The sequence below is a fragment of the Cornus florida genome, unplaced genomic scaffold (genome assembly GCF_030987335.1).
Source record: "Cornus florida cultivar Cherokee Brave unplaced genomic scaffold, ASM3098733v1 CherokeeBrave_3.0.0_Hap2_Chr05, whole genome shotgun sequence".
Lineage (NCBI taxonomy): Eukaryota > Viridiplantae > Streptophyta > Magnoliopsida > Cornales > Cornaceae > Cornus > Cornus florida.
Window position 1 is genome coordinate 88964016 of NW_026775575.1, and position 11708 is coordinate 88975723.

At 36.2% G+C, this 11708-nt stretch overlaps 1 long non-coding RNA gene across 1 annotated transcript; it reads left to right on the forward strand.

Annotated features, from left to right (window-relative positions):
- The first annotated feature begins 3427 nt into the window (after positions 1-3427).
- On the forward strand, positions 3428-11300 carry LOC132307474 (uncharacterized). Its single transcript, XR_009482239.1, has 2 exons — positions 3428-3794; positions 11051-11300. It is a non-coding gene; the product is annotated as an uncharacterized LOC132307474 (long non-coding RNA).
- The last annotated feature ends 408 nt before the right edge of the window (positions 11301-11708 follow it).

An 11708-nucleotide genomic window follows, 5' to 3' on the forward strand; every position in this document is an offset into this window, starting at 1 on the left:
ATATTTTGTCAGAGTTCCACTCATGCGTGGCAAGTCCAATTGGAACTTGCCATGTACCTCTTCTCTATTAGTAGACCATACCAATAATTCCATATCACGCTTTTCTTTTCTTGGTGAATTAGAGTACTAATTCAGTGTGGCAAGCTCATTGGAACCCGCCACATGTCGTCTTTCCATTGGCCCAAAAATAATTGTGTAAATAGAGACCACTAAAGGTCTTACAATTCTCTCGCCCCGTTAGTCTTTCTCTCTCACCTCTCAAATTCCATTTTTTCTTTTTCTTCACTTCAAGATTTCAAACCTTGATTTCTCCCTCAACCCTTGGAATTTTTGGAAGCCGTTTGCGGCAATTCGAAGAGCACGGTGAGATCTTCACATCCGTATAAGCAATTTCAGTTTTAGTGCACTTTAGGGATACCGATTTTGGGACCCATTTGGGGGTTTTTGGCTTAATTTGAGGTAGGGGTCTCTAATTCTCATATTCTTATACTTTCGTGAATTTTTCATATTTTAATTATTGTCAAGTATAATCAATTTGAGTAGATTGTCCCTTGAATGACTTAATTATGTATATGAAGCATGCAAATATGTGAACTTGTTAAATAGTATGAGAAACATGCCTTATTTAAATTAATTTCTTTGAAAATGATATAATTGTTGTAATAGAAAATCTATACTTATATGCGTTGATAGTATTATGTGCTAAATGTTAATTTCCATGCCATGGTATTTATGATATTTTTCTAGAAATTTCTATGAAGAAGCATGTTAAATTGTGAAGCTAAAATTTCCTCTATTTTCATACTGTTGGGAAAATATGTAGCATGCATCCATAGCATTGGGCATGAACGAAAAAGGGAAATTGTTTTGACATGAAAATGAAAGGGATTTTTGGGGAGAAATTTTGAGAAAACCCGGTCATCACGGAGTTACCAAAGGGCCGGTGTGTTAATGTAACCTAGAGGGAACTAGGGGAAACACCCTAGCATGGTTGAGCTAGCTGGGCCCAAATGATGTCGCGGGGGTACCAAGGGTCAGGGACAGTAGCCAATCCTTCTCTCGTGTCGCTGCGGAGTCAACAAAGGACGGGTTATATTAACAGTTTGAAAAGTGATGGATTTGAATTTTAAAAATAGGGAGCGACATACATGACATTGCATATCATGGCATGGCATTTTTATTTGAAATTGGAATTTATGTTGTATTCTTTTCCGGCATAGCATGACCCCTATCCTCTATTCCTATTCATTATTTGGATTCATAAGGCCACAAAAGGTGTGTCTTAGGTACCACCTACTAGCAATTTGCTCACCTCATTACATTGATCATTTTTTCAGGACTCGGGAAGGAAGTAAGAGACGCAGACCCTTCACAAACTTAAGGAGGACTAGGAATATATTTTTTTGCTATCTTTTATATATTTGCTACACTTTTGTAAAGTCTCAAAACCATAGTGAAGTGTATGCATTTTGCAAGCCATGGTCATATATTGTAAACTATAACTCTTGTGGGTATTTTGAAGGGAAGCGAGACTATGTAAATATTTTATGTTGAATGGGATGATGATGATGGGCCATCTTGAGGAGGTTGTTGATGTTGTTGTTTGGGAGATGTATTATTTTTTTTTTTTTTTGTATTGTGTGTTGGGATAGGTTGGATAATTTTTGAAGGTCCAAGAGAGGCCATTGCATTTTTATGCATTTAAGCAGGTTGGCGTAGGACCCCTTTTTAGCAGAGGTCATGCTGAATTTTTATATATATATATATATATATATAATTGGTTTTAGTTTAGGTTCGTTACAAAAATGGGCATTTCGGTCGACCGACTGTATTTTTTCCAATTCCAGTATTCATGTCTTTTGGGAGCTCACAACCGATCGACCAGTATGCTATTTCAGTCGATTGGACATTTCAAACGACCGAAGCTCCACTTCGGTCGACCAGTTTGCTGCTATTTTATGACGTAAGAATGATGCATCGACCCTGGACTTAATGGTATTGGCTTAGGTAACCTCGGGTTCGGGTAAGGACCTGGTTAGCGGTTTGGACCACGGGTTCAGGTCGTTACAGCACGGTAGTTTAATTATGTTTTACACGCCATTAATTACATGTTTGGGGATAAGATTAGACTTTAATAAGGTCCCCAAGGGACCAAGGGAGTACCCATGTACTCAAATGCTTAAATTTAGGCTTTTTTTTTAGGCATTTTCAAGGTTTTGGTCTTCTGGAACCGGTTCAACCTTCATGGAACTGGTTCAAGGGAGTTTTGGGTTCATATCTAGGCATTCTACCCAAGTGGAACCGGTACCAGGAATTGGGAACCGGTTCAAGTCCTCTAGTGTACTTTTTGGCTTTCACAGTTTTGTCAGCTTGGATCACTTGACTTCGTGTGGTCGTAACTTCTTCGTTTCAAACCCAAATAGGGTTATTCTTGAGTCCATTTTCAAGGATTTTGAGTTAGATTTCCAATGAGACCAACCCCATCTTCAAATTCCATTCATGCTGGGAAATATTGTTGTTTTAGTGGAATAGTGTCGGAATTCCCCTTGAACCAAGTAAGGGCCCTTTTGGGAAATCATAGCCAATGACCATATAACCTCTTCGAATGTCATGGAATGACTAGAATAATTTTTTTAATCTTCATTTGACTAGTTTAAGGACATATTATCTTTTGATATTGTAAAAAGATAATATGTCATTGGGTTCGAGTAAGGACCCGGTTAGCGATTCGGACTCCTGAGTTCAGGTCGTTACAGGTAAATCGAAAATGTTTTAGAAAATGCAGAGTGACATTGGTATGTCATTGCATTACATTGGCATGCATTGTTTACATATGATTGGATGGCCTGCATTGTTGTTGTTATTGTTGTTGTAGTCATTGTGTTTCCCTGAATGGCATGATCCCGTTCCTTCTTTACTTTATGCTTTGTGTGGATTCACTTGGTTGTTAAGAGGTGTGTCTTAGGCACCTCCTACTGAGCGGTTGTGATGTCCATCACTTTTTCAATTTTTCCTAGGCATTTCTCGTTTTGGCATAAGTGATTATTTCATTACCTCGGGTTGCATGCCATGTTTGGGATTGCACGTCATGAAGGTTTTATAGTGATTTAGAGTGTTTCATGGAGTTTGGGAAGCATGGATATGCTAGTTGAACCGTTTGGACAGTTTACGGATTTTCGGGCAGAGCGACTCGTGCGGGTCCGACGCTGAAATTTTTGGATTTTGAATTATTTTCTTAATTGAAAAATAATTATCTTGGATGTCATTTACATAATTCATGAGGGTGGAATGGTCATTTGAGGTTGTAATGGCATTTTGGTGGTTAAGTGAAGAGGTGGGGGCGTTTTGGTTATTTCCTTGGTCCACCTTTTGACCCTTTGTGAGTTTGACACTTAAGCATGCACTTGGCAAGTTTCTAGCCACAATCTGTATGACTCCTCATGTAGAAGAGAGCTTCAGCTGATGGGTTCCTCATGTTAATTCCATTTTCTTCTTCCTTTAACCAATTTCGTCCTCCATTAGAGGGGTTTTTGAAGCACCATTTAGAAAGACTTGTAGTGAGAGTTTGATGTTGAGGTGTGAATGAAAAATGACCTAGAGGGAATGAGGTTTCTATTGATATAGTATATGTGGCCATTCCTTAATCCATGGGTTTCAGAAAGTGCTTTGAAAAGAGGAGGATCTTAGTTGTGCTTCAATGGAGAGTTCTTCATCTTCATCATCTTGTTGGTGGGTTCAATCTATACTTGGAATAGCTTGGAGGTGTTTGTTCCTAGGGTTTGAACTCCTTTGAGGTAGGATTATCTAACCCTCAATTCCTTTGCCTTTAGTGAGTTAATCTCCTTCAATTTAAGTTGTAAAGTGTACAAAAATGAAACTGAAGCATGTTGAAACTGTTTGGCTGAAATTACATGCTACTGTTTTACTCAAATTCAAGTAAATTCGTAATTTATCTTTTAGAGATGATTTGATATTATGATAATATAGTTAATTAGCTTTCATTGAGAATTCGTTTCATTTAAATTGGTTGAAAAATGAATTTATTACGAATTTTTGAAGTTATAGTGTTTTTGATGGAAATTCTGGGTTGGGGCAGATTTTTTTCCGAGTTTTCTCATCAAACCTGATTTAAATGGTAAGGGATTTTGGTGAAGTAAGATTTTATCTTGAAAATATAGTCTTTAAAATTTCAATGGGCTTTGGATTCACTCAATTAGGATGAGAATTGAATTTTTTATGATTTTTCAAAGTTGGAAGCAACAGGCTGGAAATCAGTTTTCTGGGCAGCATTTATTTCAAATTTATGGGTCAAAACTGTTCCAATTGGGAGGGGATTTTGTTAAACTAAATTGACACATTCAAAGTACATTGTTTAATCTTTCATTAAGCATTGGATTCACTCAATTTGGATGAAGATTGAATTTTTATGATTTTTCAAAGTTGGAAGCAACAGGCTGAAAATCAGTTTTCTGGGCAGCATTTATTTCGAATTTATGGGTCAAAACTGTTCCAATTGGGAAGGGATTTTGTTAAACTAAATTGACACATTCAAAGTACATTGTTTAAGCTTTCATTAGGCTTTGGAATCACTGAATTTGATTTAGAATTGAAATTGTTATGAATTTTCAAAGATGGAGGTAACAAGCTGCGTATGAATTGTTAACAACTAGTAGGAGTTGTTTTAACCCTCACACCCTTTGTTTCCTTGTGAACTAAATCTTTTAAATTGAACCACTATATGACTTGAATTAGGCTTTCTTTACAAGCATGTTATGTAATAAAAATCTGAAATTTTGTAGCTTAGACAGAAATGATGTGTTATGTGTTTTAAATATAGAATTTGAGCACTTAAAATGTTGTTGGTGTTTATGTGCCTAAAACTGAAATTATAGTAATCTCAATGGTTGTATTGTTATTGTTTGACAAGCTGGAAATTATATATTTAGTTGACTTCAATTATGGTCTGTTTTGTTATAAGTTTGGTGTTGTATTAGTGTTCAAAAACTGAATGATATATTGTCCTTGAAACATGCTGCCATGATAAATTTACTGCCAAAGTGTGTCCATAGAATATGATTTTGATGTGAGTAATGATGTGGTATTATAATATTGTGAAGCATGTGACATTCATGCATATCATTGAGAAAGAATGGGAAAATTTGATTTGAAAAAAATAATATGGATTTTTGGGAATGAATTTTGAAAAGGATTTTGTGAAAAACCCGGCCGCCTATGAGTTGCCTAGGGACCGCGGCATTAGTGAGGCCTAGAGGGGACTAGGGAAATCGCCCTAGTGTAGTTGTGTTACCTGGGCCCCAAATGACGCCATGGAGTTGCCATGGGTCAGGGACAGTGGGCAATCCTCCTCTCGTGCCGCCATGGAGTTGCCATGGGACGGGTTCACTAACGGTTTGGAAATGATGATGGAAATGGTTTTAGAAAAATGGGGAGCGACATCGCATGACATTACAACCATTGCATGGCATATCCATTCATGACTTGGTTTATAAATGTGATATTGTGGTTATTTTTCTCCCAACATAGCATAGTACTAGCTAAGAAATTTATTGGAAAAAATGTGGTAATCATGGAGTAATAGAGATGGATATTCTCAGTTTGTGGTTATGATTAGACATGAGTAGTTATTCTTTTGTCTAGGTGCAATAAATCATTAATACTAAAAGGTACCTTAAGTATTAATAAAGGGATAGTCTTTTCACGGTATAGGGGCATACTTTTAGACTGATGGTTGTGATAATGAGAAATGTGATTCCTTGTATAGAAAGTTGTAATAAGGGAAATGGTTTAGACTCTGTGTATATAGTACTTCATATTCTTCTGTGTTGACTGTTTTGTGAGACAGCATGATGATGTGATAATTATTTTTTTCCCCGGATTTGCATGACTCCTTTTCTTATTCCTATTCTTTGTTTAGATTCATGGGGGTATTAAAGAGTGGTGGTTAGGCATTTCCTGCTGAGCTGCGGTTGCTCATTCCTATTATACATACATTTTTTTCAAGTTATGGACAAGAGGTCGTAGAGGGCATTCTTCCACAGCCATGGACGGATGTTGGGTTTTATTTTGTTGTATATCTTTGTGTAAATAGAGAATGTATATTTTGAAACCAACATGTATATTTATAAATATTCTTCCAAACAGATTTTGTTTAATTATTGTAATTAAAGGATTATAGGATTTTATGTATAAAACCTACTTTTATATTTTCAGATAATGTGTAGACAGGGAAATGGATTTTGTGTGTGTGTGTTGGGACAGGGTACTTTATTTAACATGACTTTTGAAACCAGTGGATTTTTTTATTATTATCAGCCTTGAGTATTAAAGTTTTATCTAAAATTTTTGGACAGCGTTCCAGGGCTCGGTCAGACGTTTCTGAATATGAGTATTTCTTTGTTCTGTTTTATGTTCACAACCTGAATTACGGTCTAGGGTCGTGACAAGAGTGGTATCAGAGTATGGTTCGTCTAACCTAGGGACGATGGGTAGTAGTCTGTCTATGATTAAGGGTTTTCTGGTTTGTGTTGTCTCACATGCTTACATGCTTATGTGCTTTTTTGTTTTGCAAGCTTGTCTACTTGCTTACGTGGCTATGTGTTTATTTTGTTTGGGCTTTTCAAGCATGCTTTTGTGCTTACGTGATAATTGTTTAATTGTTTAAAGATGAAGCATGCTATGTGTTTAACGGCTTGTATCCATGTTAGTCAGTTTGGGACTGTGGATAGTGTCATTGTTATTGACTTGTATTTCGCTATAGTATGTCACCTCGTAAGAAAGGTCAGGCACTTAGAGGTCTGGGAAATGAGTGGTAGGACTGACGCCAGTAGCGTTGTTGTTTGTGGATGGCTTATCAGCATAAGCATGTGTGGGTATCATAGCATTTTGCATCGTTGTCTGATGTCCTCATTGGACACGACTTAGCTGGTATTGTGAGGTTCTACCAATGAGGATATAGTTTTGATGTGCACTGATTAGTGTTTAGCATATGTGGGTGTTTCATACAAGTAACAACGGAACGTTCAGGTTTGATTAGTGGTAAGGAGTCCAGAGTTGGATCCTGATGTTAAAAAAGTTTTGATAGCAATTGATGCTAGAATTGAGTCTTAGTGACTTGGGATTTTATTAAAAGTGGGTCAGTATTGTTGTTGGGCATGGGATGGCCATATGGACCGGCCGAACATTGTGGACCATACCCGGCTCTAAATGTAATATCAAGACACTGACAAGGATGACGATTGGTGTGTCATAGGAAACACTTACGGTTTCAGGAGACGTCATAGTTATCTCAGGAAAATGGTATGTTATGGATTATATTAGGCACTGGTAATGCCACATTACATATAAGGACGTTGTGGGCAAGCGCTAGTTGCCGACTATGCTACCATGTTGACGAGTATATGTGGGCGGGCTCTAAACGCCGACGAGGCTACCGTTCTTATGAGTATATGTTGACAGACACTAGTCGCTAGTCAGACTAACAGATTATGGTAAGGTATATTCTTTATTGATTATGATGGTTGAGGATTGATAGTTTTTCATTGGTGTTATGCTGGATTGGTGGATTGCCACATTGGTATTCATGACAGGGATTGTGTTATAGATTTTTCAATTCTGTAGAATGTCATGATTATGAATTCCTAGGTTGGAATATGGATAAGGATGGTGACGATAGTAGAGTAATATGGTGATGTTTTGGGTTATCATTTAATTAACTTGCATTTCGGTTGAATACCGGTTGTTAATAAGGATTGATTGATGCTAGAGATTGATTTTCCTTAACTAGTGATAAGAGTAGACATTAGGAATAATGTTATAAGTATCTTGACAGTTATGATTTGTGTTAGCTCGGTTTTGTGGGATTCGAATCCATTATTACTTGAGGGCACAGACTTGTCAGGCTTTAGATTCGCAGATTAGAGTCAGTTGATAGTAGATGCATTTTATCACGAGAGTTTGTGTCCACTTTTCCTCATTAGTATCTGGAGAGTTGGAAGGGATTTTATAGACTGTTGTGTCTGTTGTATGATGTGAATCCATAGGCTTTGCAGATTGTGTGGTGATGCTAGTTAGAGTTCTTGGCGAGTTCTGTGAGTGTGATAGGCACATCATCTTTTCTTTTTAAGGAGGGTAGATTTTAAGGACGAAATCTTTTTATGAAGGGTAGACTGTGATGTCCATCACTTTTTCAATTTTTCCTGGGCATTTCTCGTTTTGGCATAAGTGATTATTTCATTACCTCAGGTTGCGTGCCATGTTTGAGATTGCACGTCACGAAGGTTTTATAGTGATTTAGAGTGTTTCATGGAGTTTGGGAAGGATGGATATGCTAGTTGAACCATTTGGACAGTTTATGAATTTTCGGGCCGAGCGACTCGTGTGGGTCCCACGCTAGAATTTTTGGAATTTGAATTATTTTCTTAATTGAAAATTAATTATCTTGGATGTCATTTACTTAATTCATGAGGGTGGAATGGTCATTTGAGGTTATAATGGCATTTTGGTGGTTAAGTGAAGAGTTGGGGGCGTTTTGGTTATTTCCTTAGTCCACCTTTTGACCCTTTGTGAGTTTGACACTTAAGCATGCACTTGGCAAGTTTCTAGCCACAATCTGCATGACTCCTCATGTAGAAGAGAGCTTCAGCTAATGGGTTCCTCATGTTAATTCCATTTTCTTCTTCCTTTAACCAATTTCGTCCTCCATTAGAGGGGTTTTTGAAGAACCATTTAAAGAGACTTGTAGTGAGAGTTTGATGTTAAGGTGTGAATGAAAAATGACCTAGAGGGAATGAGGTTTCCATTGTCTAACCCTCAATTCCTTTGCCTTTAGTGAGTTATTCTCCTTCAATTTAAGTTGTAAAGTGTATAAAAATGAAACTGAAGCATGTTGAAACAGTTTGGCTGAAATTACTTGCTACTGTGTTGCTCAAATTCATGTAAATTCATAATTTATCTTTTAGACATGATTTGATATTATGATAATATATTTAATTAGATTTCATTAAGAATTGGTTTCATTTAAATTGGTTGACAAATGAATTTATTACGAATTTTTGAAGTTATAGTGTTCTTGCTAGAAATTCTGGGTTGGGACAGATTTTTTTTCGAGTTTTCTCATCAAACTTGATTTAAATGGTAAGGTATTTTGGTGAAGTAAGATTTTATCTTGAAAATATAGTCTTTAAACTTTCAATGGGCTTTGGATTCACTCAATTTGGATGAAAATTGATTTTTTTATGATTTTTCAAAGTTGGAAGCAACAGGTTGGAAATCAGTTTTCTAGGCAGCATTTATTTCGAATTTATGGGTCAAAACTGTTCCAATTGGGAAGGGATTTTGTTCAAATAAATTGACACATTCAAAGTACATTGTTTAAGATTTCATTAGGCTTTGGATTCACTCACTTTGGATGAGAATTGAATTTTTTTATGATTTTTCAAAGTTAGAAGCAACAGGCTAAAAATCAGTTTTCTGGGCAGCATTTATTTCGAATTTATGGGTCAAAACTGTTCCAATTGGGAAGAGATTTTGTTAAACTAAATTGACACATTCAAAGTACATTGTTTAAGCTTTCATTAGGCTTTGGAATCACTCAATTTGATTTAGAATTAAAATTATTATGAATTTTCAAAGATGGAGGTAACAAGCTGCATATGAATTGTTAACAACTAGTAGGAGTTGTTTTAACCCTCACACCCTTGGTTTCCTTGTGAACTAAATCTTTTAAATTGAACCACTATATGACTTGAATTAGGCTTTCTTTACAAGCATGTTGTGTAATAAAAATCTGAAATTTTGTAATTTAGACAAAAATGATGTGTTATGTGTTTTAAATATGAAATTTAAGCTCTTAAAATGTTGTTGGTGTTTATGTGCCTAAAACTGAAGTTCTAGTAATCTCAATGGTTGTATTGTTATTGTTTGACAAGCTGAAAATTATATATTTAGTTGACTTCAATTATGTGCTGTTTTGTTATAAGTTTGGTATTGTATTAGTGTTCAAAAACTGAATGATATATTATCCTTGAAACATGCTGCCATGATAAATTTACTGCCAAAGTGTGTCCATAGAATATGATTTTGATGTGAGTAATGATGTGGTATTATAATATTGTGAAGCATGTGACATTCATGCATATCATTGGGAAAGAATGGGAAAAATTGATTTGAAAGAAATGATATGGATTTTTGGGAATGAATTTTGAAAAGGATTTTGTGAAAAACCTGGCCGCCTAGGAGTTGCCTAGGGACCACGGCGTTAGTGTGACCTAGAGGGGACTAGGGAAATTGCCCTAGTGTAGTTGTGTTACCTGGGCCCCAAATGACGCCATAGAGTTACCATGGGTCAGGGACAGTGGTCAATCCTCCTCTCATGCCGCCATGGAGTTGCCATGGGACGGGTTCACTAACAGTTTGGAAATAATGATGGAAATGGTTTTGGAAAAATGGGGAGCGACATCACATGACATTGCAACCATTGCATGGCATATCCATTCATGACTTTGTTTATAAATGTGATATTGTGGTTATTTTTCTCCCGGCATAGCATAGTACTAGCTAAGAAATTTATTGGAAAGAATGTGGTAATCATGGAGTAATAAAGATGGATATTCTCAGTTTGTGGTTATGATTAGACATGAGTAGTTATCCTTTTATTTAGGTGCAGTAAATCATTAATACTAAAAGGTACCAAAGGTACCTTAGGTATTAATAAAGGGATAGTCTTTTCACGGTATAGGAGCATACCTTTAGACTGATAGTTGTGATAATGAGAAATGTGATTCCTTTTATAGAAAGTTGTAATAAGGGAAATGGTTTAGACTCTGTGTATATAGTACTTCATATTCTTCTGTGTTGACTATTTTGTGAGACAGCATGATGATGTGATAGTTATTTTTTTTCCCAGATTTGCATGACTCCTTTTCTGATTCCTATTCTTTGTTTGGATTCATGAGGGTATTAAGGAGTAGTGGTTAGGCATTTCCTGCTGAGCTGTGGTTGCTCATTCCTATTATACATACATTTTTTTCAGGTTATGGACAAGAGGTCGTAGAGGGCATTCCTCCACAGCCATGGACGGATGTTGGGTTTTATTTTGTTGTATATCTTTGTGTAAATAGAGAATGTATATTTTGAAACCAACATATATATTTATAAATATTCTTCCAAACAGATTTTGTTTAATTATTGTAATTAAAGAATTATGGGGTTTTACGTATGAAACCTACTTTTATAATTTCAGATAATGTATAAACAGGGAAATGGATTTTGTGTGTGTGTTAGGACAAGGTACTTTATTTAACATGACTTTTGAAACCAGGGAATTTTTTTATTATTATCAACCTTGAGTATTAAAGTTTTATCTAAAATTTTTGGACAGTGTTCCAAGGCTCGGTCAGACGTTTCTGAATATGAGTATTTCTTTGTTCTGTTTTATATTCACAACCTGGATTACGGTCTAGGGTCGTGACAGCGATTGAGCTCACCCCTTATATTAATATTTTCAAGTCACAGGAAGGAAGTGGTGGTCGACGTAGCCTTATCCACCTGCATTTGTGAGTCTTTTGTGATATCAGAGATATGATGTACTATGAGTCTTGGGATGACGTATATGTATTATGTATTGACATTGGATAGGATTTTAATGCCTTTAGACGACCTCGGGTGTTCGGGTAAGGACCCGGTTAGTG